Source organism: Calliopsis andreniformis, chromosome 1, assembly GCF_051401765.1.
Source record: "Calliopsis andreniformis isolate RMS-2024a chromosome 1, iyCalAndr_principal, whole genome shotgun sequence".
Lineage (NCBI taxonomy): Eukaryota > Metazoa > Arthropoda > Insecta > Hymenoptera > Andrenidae > Calliopsis > Calliopsis andreniformis.
Genome location: NC_135062.1, coordinates 4,815,258 through 4,824,954, shown reverse-complemented (window position 1 = coordinate 4,824,954; position 9,697 = coordinate 4,815,258).

Genomic DNA, 9,697 nt, shown 5'->3' with positions numbered 1-9,697 from the left:
TAAAGGCCCACTATAAACGAACTTTTTGTTTTGTCACTATGGCGACTTGCCGCAGCGCGTTGTAGCAACAAGAACAATTCCAGATTCTCAATTGTGGGAAACAAGGAAAGATATACGAACGCAGCAACTTGGCGACACGTTTGCGTACTTTCAAAAGAACACAGATCCTAATTCGCCGCTGTGCGTAAATTTGCTGCTACAACTTGTCGCAAACGAGCCGCCTGATAGCCGCGTTCGTATGTCTTTCCCTATTTTCTACAATCGAAAATTGGGAAATGTTCTTGTTGCCGCAACGCGCTGCGGCAAATCATCACGGCGACAAAGAAACATTTGTTTGCAGCGAACCTAAATCAGCAATAGAAACAAAAAATAGCGTTAGCACCTTATCCTGTTTTCTCTGAATAGTTTTAATAAATTTTATGTTCTTTATTCCTTATGAATGTAAAGTTTATAATAGGATGAGTTTTAGTTTTAACATATTCACTTTGTTTTAGCAAAAGATTTGAAATCTCCGAAATCGTATCATTTATAATAAAAACGATTGATTTGTAGACTAATTACGAGAACAATTAAGTTGGTTAAATGAAGTGGTTCACTCTATAAATATTTTATCCCTTTTAAGTCTTCAAATATTTTTTGATATATTTTTTGATATTATATATAAAAATATTTTTTTTTTTTTTAATACAGAATATGATTGTTCAAAATATTACAGTTTCGTGTTTTTTGTTTGTCTTTGTTACATCATGTAACTGTAATTCAGGTTTCGTACACATAAATTTTTCCGTCAATGAGAAATAAACTCGAATACAATTTTGTAAATATATCTTATCTAAAGAATTTATATTACTGTTAATTTTGTAGCTACAACGTTTTCAGAGGATTATTCTCGATTTATTATATTGTTGAAGCTGAAGTTAAATCGTACGGTGATTCGATCTAATTACAAAAGTACGTAAATGTAATAACGGACGAATATGAATTAAACTTCTAGCGAAATCAGAATAACGTTTCCAATTTCATTTGTTAACAACGATATTTATAATTGACATAAATCTCTTTTCCATGGTACTCCTACCGTAATTGAATTGAAATTTTCAATACAATATAAATGTCATGAATAAATATTCAAAAATAATATTTTTCACGTCACTTATAGATACAAATAACTGCACTATTTATATCTTGGTACACAAAGCTATATCAAACACTATAACCAACAATTTCTCGTTTTCCTTGCAATACATTAAAAAGATGAAAAAAGCGGTGACAGCATTATACTTTCTGTAATTTTTAACTTTTAAATATGACAATCGAACCTGCAGAAATATTAAGGGGTTTGCTTACCTACAAGAGAACTACGTTTTACAATAGTCAAATTCCTGTAAAAGTAATTGCGCAATTTCAATTTATAGTTCATCATCTGCCATTAAAAATTATTACACACCTTGAATTTTCTCACCGTACATTGTATTTTCTCACCTGTTTACATTTACATTTATCGTGTAGAAGACACGCATTCTATGTCACATTACATACGTTCTAGACGTAATATTATTTTAAATTTTACTAACAACTTCTGTGTTTCTAATTTATTAACAGCAATAGAAAAAGGTAATAAGTTATTGTTTTATAAGTAAATATAATCCGAATTATATCATATTTAATATCATTTTAATCAGAAAAATACCAGGAATATGTTAATAAAAACTGTGTGCAAAAAAAACCAAAAATACAAAATTTTTGTTTTGCATTAGTATTGTCTCACTCGGATATTCGTTCCTCGACTGTACATGTATGTACTGTTTGGCGGTCGAACCTTCATGCCGCCGCACTAATCACTTCACTTGCCTTAATCGTGGGAATAAAACTTTCACATTTAACGCATAGGACTTTTTCACATTTATCGAGAAAATACTGTACAGGGTATAGGCAATCTTAGACGTTTGCAGTAAATGAATCTCAAACTTTTGCAGCTTTATAAAAGCTGAGCCTTAAGAGATACAACAAAATGTATTAAGGCCTTTTTGCTCTATTTTTGGCCCTGAATGGATCTGTAAAATTACTAAATTTTGTGATCGCTAGTTTAGCATATAGATATGTTCACTTTAAGGTATTTTTACTATAAAATGAAGGCAGATCGGGCATTGTGACATAGTATATTTTGTGGTGCATTTGGACTTCCCTAACATCCGTTAAAATATTATCATAAATAGTGTTTACACCCCGTATAAAATTAATAAGAGATAAATTAAAATTCTTGTTGTTCTACAAAATATTTCCATCGAAGGACTGATTAATTAGTATCACGAATAAAATTGTCATTTTTCAACGAACATAGAGTACTTATGTATTAATAACGTCATATTGCATTTGCAAAATGTTAATTATAGCATCACGTGCGTGAGGTGACGCTTAGCATAAATTAATATCTCATTGACCTGTATTTGTTATTACTAATCCCTGTACGGTACACTCTGTTTTGAACGCGCGTGCGTCTGTAGGTTTCAATGATCTAATTAATTTCCATTTCGCGTGTGCACGTTAAACTTTACACCACGAGCCGGTTGCTAAACACGCGAATTCCGGTTAATTCCGCAACGAAATGTTTCCACTCGAAATTCGATTGCGCAAAGTTAACAACGCCGTTGCGCTACCTGTCTTAATAATTGAATCTGTCGGCGTTCATCGCGTGAAATTCGTTCAGTGCGAGTATTCGAGGTTCTGGCGTTTCACTCGCTTCATATGTGCTATATTTAACTTACACCTAACAAATTGTACAGGAGGACAGGATGTCAAGAATGTCCCAATAAAAATATTCACCAACATATCAACGTCAATAATTAATGCGAACAATGATCAACAAAGATGGTGCCAGATTCGATTAAAGTGATTTCAATGTTTATGACAGCTTATTTTAAAATTATATTACATGAAATACTTCTTCGTTTACTTTTTTTGTCAATAAACGCTGCCAGTGTTAACAGTATACTTATGCAGAACGTTTTAATAGAATAAAGCCACGTGACATTCTAAGAAAAGCAGTTGGAGGATAATTAAAACCCGCTGCAGACAAGCGTTTTTTTGTCGCCGCGAAAATTTGCCGCAGCGCGTTGTAACAAGAAGAAAGTAGTTCTCAGGTTTTAATTGGTTTTCAATTAATGGCAAACTGCCTCCCCGTAATTAGAAATGTTCCTGTAAGTATATATATATACTTAGTGTATTAGAAGGATAAAGTGGCCAGTGGTTGATGTGACAATTAATAATTCAAATAAAAAAGATGCAATGTATTTCTGAGATCAGTGACATATGTAAATAATTGTAATGTACCAGTGTCATTATTGTTTTCGATTAATAATATGCAAAGTATGCAAAAATAAATAGGATACAATTTCAGAGATGATTCTATGTAAGAATATAAGGAAAAAATCAGAAGTATTAAACTTGAGATTGTAACTTTTTTTTTAATTACTAACGATTAAGATGTCAGATGAAAAGCGCCTGGAGGTAGGCAATCTGCTTGTCATCAGTGTATGCCTTGTCCAATGTATTTTCACGATGATTGTGAGAATTCTGTTCAACGGATTGCAGATCCTCAGGCGCTACTCGTCCGACTTTTTAAACATTAATAATATAATAAAACGAAGTTGTGATTCTATTTTTGTAACTTTAAATTTTCAATTTATTTTTATACAGAATTAAATCCTAAATTCTCTCCCACCTTTCATCAAATATTCTATTATGCAAATCCTTGGTTACGTCGAAAATAAATAGTTCAGTAATGTTGTAATTAGTTTGAACAGTTGCGCCAGTCATTTAAGAAAATTGTTATAACTTATTTTTTCAAAATTAAAGATAGCTACCGCTTCAATAAAAGTTCTTTTATCGAAAGTCACTTTTAATATATTGTAAATACATCGATATGAAGAAGCATCTCTACAAACAAGTTTCAGAAGAGTTTAAGGAAATTAAACACTATGTTTAAACAGGTGAAGTTATGTATTACTAAATATTTAAAGGAATGATTGCTGGAGTAAAATGCCCGTTTTGTAACTTCATGAAAACCTCAAATTTTCTAATGATCCTAATATCTACATAATTTTCTAATAAACATCGAACAAAAACTTCTGAAAAGTAATACAATACTAATGTTTTCAGTTACTCTGAAGAAGGACTTTTCGTTTGTAGCAGTGACAAAATTATTATATATAACTCTAAACAATATGTGTGACATCAAAATGGTCATCTATTTGACTTAAACCACTTAATCAAAAGGAAAAGTAATTCTGAACTCATTTATTTGGTTTTGTGGCAAAACAAAGTTACTTTTCCTACGTCTTTCTCGTACTAAAAATGAAAAAGAAATTCGAATAATTAACATTTTTAAATAATATCTCTTGTTTCGATGTGTGTAAATACAAATTTTGAACAACCATTCGAACATTAAATTGCAAAAGTATCACTAGATTATAACACGGTGAAAAAAATATAAAATGTTTAACATGTTATTGTTCTGGTACACAAGGAATATATTCGAATTTTTAAACGCCGGTTAGAAATGGCCCTATACATCATCGTGAAAGCACATTAGAGAATGTAGGCTTTTTTCGTGTTTCACGTTTCGCGTGAGCGGAGGGTAGTTTTATTTTGGCTGAGAACTCTATTGTAACATACAGCACTAACAACGAACAATCTATGACTAACTCATTATACCTCACGAATGTGCATTATTGTTCCAGTTACGTGATAGCAGTCATTGCATTTGAATCGCTGCAAATGTACATGTATGACCGAATGATGCAACAGTATACAGTTCTATCGAAGTTATTGCATATACTAAATAGTTAGAACAATAACAGTATCCAAGCATTTACGTGCCACCAAGGTTTAACACGAGGAATAAATAGAAATGTATGATACAGAAAAGTACATATTTGTTACCAGTTTGATAACTTAATGCAAAACACGTCGTATTAAAACATGCATATTATGTAATGCTTAAAATTAAATGCAGTTTGTTAATAACTTCTAGCTAGAGTAATTAATGAACACGTACAGAAAACCGACTTCTGTCAATTTTTACAAAGAAAATACTATAGCAAGAGAAGGAAAACATTATACCATCTTTACGTCTTATTCAATTCATTAATGTTCTTTTTAACAAGATATTAATCATGGTATACATATTACACTTTTGATGGGATAGGGTCCATTATGTTGTGAATCTCGTTTCTGGCCACTGGTATGTGATATATTTTCATTAAAAAAATTTGTAAAATTTGACTAGTACTGTTTTTGTTATGAGCTTTTTAATTCATGAACCCATACTGTAATATAAAATTACAGATAATTTCATCATGATAAAACCACCACAAAATTTTTAGGTTTTATAATGTGTATACTATAGCAAGAGATAAAATATGCTATTTTTGAAAATGTATTAAAAACAATGTTTCCTTTAAAAAAGGTGAATTATATTCACTGGAAAAGAAAACAAGAGAAAACTAGTTTATTATTACTTCACAACTATAGAATCAGCATAGTACAATATTTTATTTTACTAAAGTTAAACTGAGGATACGATAAAATCCACTTTTAAGCAGCAACGCTCCCATTAAATTCTCTGATCCCTATATCCCCCCAAGAACTTATAAAACATGAGAAAAGCTATATCAAGGAAAAGTGGACCCGAACATGGATCACATCGAACAAGGCGAAACTCCACAATGTAGTTAATGATTTTTATCAAGAAATCCCAAATACCGAACTCAATAGGAAAGAGAAAGCAGTAACGTCTCGGTTAACAATAAGAACAGGACACTCCAAAATTACACATGAATATGTATTAAAGAAAACAGAATCACTCTACTGGAATAACTGTCAAAAGCCCATAACGATCCGTCACCTCCTACTTCAATGCAAAATATTTGACATCCAAAGACAAAAACATGAAATCAACCCAGATACAACACTAACTTCACAAGAACATAAAAAAATACAATTAACTATTTAATAAAATCAAATTTATTTGTTAAAATACAATTGAAACTGTTGCTAATGACCTGCATGTCGATGCAGTGTTCACGTCTTACAAAAAAAATCCGCCTTTATTCTAAGTTTAAATAAATCGATTTTACATACTTCCAATTACATTTTGTTGTTATATATTGAACCTCATTCCATGCTTCTGTGATTGTAGTTTTTAGTTCAGATATGTTCTTATGTTTTGTTACTTGACAAAAATTTGTTATCAATTAAAATCTTTTTGATTAAAAATCTAATACGAACATAAAAAAATGCACGTTTATTTATAACAGATCTTTACAAACTTCGTTCTATGTATAGTTATAAATAGACTATAGGATTTTATGCATCTGTATGTTTTCATACATAATTTGTTCTTTGTTTCTTATGTTTTGTATATTTTTGCATGTGATATGTGTCTTGTAACTTTGTACACATCTAAAATTTCCATAAATACGTAAAAATTCGTAGCTCAGTTATAAAACAATAATAAATCAGTATTTGGGTATTACAGTAGATATTCGTTAAATGCTCGAATTCTTCTCGTGGATATGTATATGCTGAGCAGTACCACCCACCAATTGGGGGGAGGGCTTACTTGAGTTCTCGCTCTCTCTCCGTCTTTCACTCCCTGTCCTTCTCTACGTTGATAAAGGCTGCATAACGCTTAAGTTTCGTGTTCCTAGCAGCTATCTGCTCACGACCGGTCCCAAGCAGCGAACATTTAGCGAAGAAATACTGTATTTCGTTCTAGACTAAATAATCTAGTCTTTTTTGAAGAAACACTATTTTCAAATACGATTTCAGACATGGTATACTGCGTTCCTTATCATTTCCAACACAATATATGTATAAATATTGAAAATTTTAGGGTGGTTTTAAATGGGATATATGTACACATAAATTTCCATGAAAATATGGCGTATGATTCAGCAGCGAACGAACGGGGTTATACGATTCGGTACGTAAATATAAATTATTACCCGATCAACGATTAGGTCAATGGTAGTTTGTTGGAAAATCGATACCAACGTAGAATATGTGGTGAACGTGTACACGTATCTATATATTTTAATATAAGCTATTACATTTAACTCCAAACCAGAGTACATACATATATCTACCCTTCATGCTATTATTATATTGAATCGTGTTTCTATCTATGTAGTTCTCGCATTTAATCCCTGAAACAAGAAGTCAATTGCATTGACCGAACTACGATATTGCAATTTTATTTACTTTTGTATCCTTTAACATTGAAAAATACACACTATCTAGTGATTCTGATCTTATCATCTTTACTGCGTGATACTACATTCATGTGGATCATGTGAAACATAAAGATACGTGGACAATGTGCTAAAAAGTTTAAATTATAAATCAGCAGGTGTTGCTTCACAACCAACAAATTAGAACAAATCGTGCAAAATGTTTGGCTACAGGTGGAAGAAAATTTAAGAGGGGAGTTTAAAATTGATAAGTTCCTCCTGAAACTCGACAAACTGAATCACACCGTTGTTAGTAGTATGAGTAGTATGAAGTTATAGGGGTCAAGCTATAAAATAGTGACTGTGCGAGTCAAATATTTAGTACCCCATTGCAACTGTACGAATGGCTACGTGATGAAAGCTAAACTGCTTTCTGTGAATATTTATAAGTAACAAACGAAGCTTAAATCATAATTTCGATATTCTTGATTTTCGACTTACTTTGTTGTTTACAATTACCCTTTGAATTTTCTTTTACCTGTAGTCGAACAAACACCTAAATATAAGTAACTAATGAGAAATGAGCTTAGAAATGAGCTTCTAAGATCTTGTAATCTTTTTACTGATTCTATATGCTAAGGTTGTGTCGAAACAAAAATGGAGGTGTATTCAGGTACGTGAAATATATGTATAACTATCAAGAATGGAAAAAGACAAAGGTATATATCCGTTGCAGAATTTTGTTTACTTTACCATAAAAGCACAGAGAGACATAAGTGACGTGACTACGTCATGTTGACACAACCACCGCTATATCTGACGAGAATTTTCATATTTAGGTATACACTATTAGTCGGTTTGACAGCAACTCATTTGTCGAAACGTTTTTCAATAGATTTTACATGGTTCTATTTATACTGCCGAAAATCGTTCTATTGAAAGATCCTTCGAAGACAAACACCTACAGTGGCTCACCAAAGTATTCGTACGTTCATTACTGAAATCTTAAACAACAAAAATATACATGTTAGACTTAAGTTCTGAAAGTAATGTTATAACTACTGTAAGATACAAGTATCGGGATTGTTTATACGAAATTCGAAGTAAATCGGGTAATGTTTGCAGAAGTTATGAAAAAATGTACTGTAAGGATGTACTGAAACAGAGTCACAAAAGTATTCGAACGCGTAGAGATCCAGGAGGTAAACAATATTGTAATACAGAAAATATAAACATTGCTGGGTTCAGTTGATGTAAAGGTATCGTATAGTGGGTTTCATGCTTCGATGAGTAATATTAATTTGTACAGTGATGATGAATTCACAATAAATCGAAAACGCAGATATGCGACAAGGAAAGAGCATTAACAATGCACAAAGAGGGAAATTGCTGAAATTGTAGGAAAATAAGTGTCTACAGTGCATATATTTTAAAAAAATTAAAAACCAAAGAAACGTTAGCAAATAAGCATCGTACAGGCCACCTAAAAAAGCTGAATAGTAGAGAAGAGAGTATTATTATACGCAAAATAAAAAAAGATCCAAACACTTCGGCTACAAAACCGGCTCAGATAGTTGCTAATAACTTTAAAAGGGATGTTCTTCCTGAATTATGCCGCAGAATTTTGCGAAACAATAATTTTCATGGCAGAATTCCAAGGAAGAAATCATTCATTAACAAGAAGAATCAGTCTAAGCACTTAAAATTTGTGAAAGAGTACGATAATGAAAATAATGGGTTTTTGGGAGAATATTATCTTCTCTGATGAGAGCAAATTTAATATATATTAGCGTCAGGACCTTTTTTTTACCGATGTTAGGGGTGGGTAGCCTTAGGGTGTCCCAGAGTAAATGATTTTATGACCGGGATTTCGATTATCAGAGGTCATGAATAGGCTTGCTGGCAATTGATGGCTGACGACCACATTGGGTCTGCCAGCAGTTGAGTGTCGGTAGATTGATTGTTTACGTTTAGAGAGAAAGACAGAGCCTAGAGAATATTAAGGACATCGTCCTGAAGGATCTGGCCACGGAGTGGGAGTGTCTTTTGACTCTCTGGCAAGAGGACTATGTCAAGGGACACGGCACTTACCTCAGAACTATTGCAAGGTTCGCATGTTTCTAACATATATTTGGATCGGATGGACGTCGTTACGTCTGGAGAAAATTCAATTGAGAAATGAATATTAAAAATTTACGTCTTATTCGTAAAGTACGATGGTAGTTCCGTGATGTCATGGGCGTGTATGGCGGCAAACGACACTGGGAATCTTGTTTTTATTCGTGGCATTTGGATAAATACAAATATTTAAACATTCTAAAGAACAATTTAAAAGAAAGTGAGACAAGATTGGGTTTACTGGACAATTTTTATTTCCAACAGGACAATGACCCCAAGCATACGGCTGGAATTGTAAAAGAATGGTTATTGTATAATATATCGCATATGTTACATACTCCTTCACA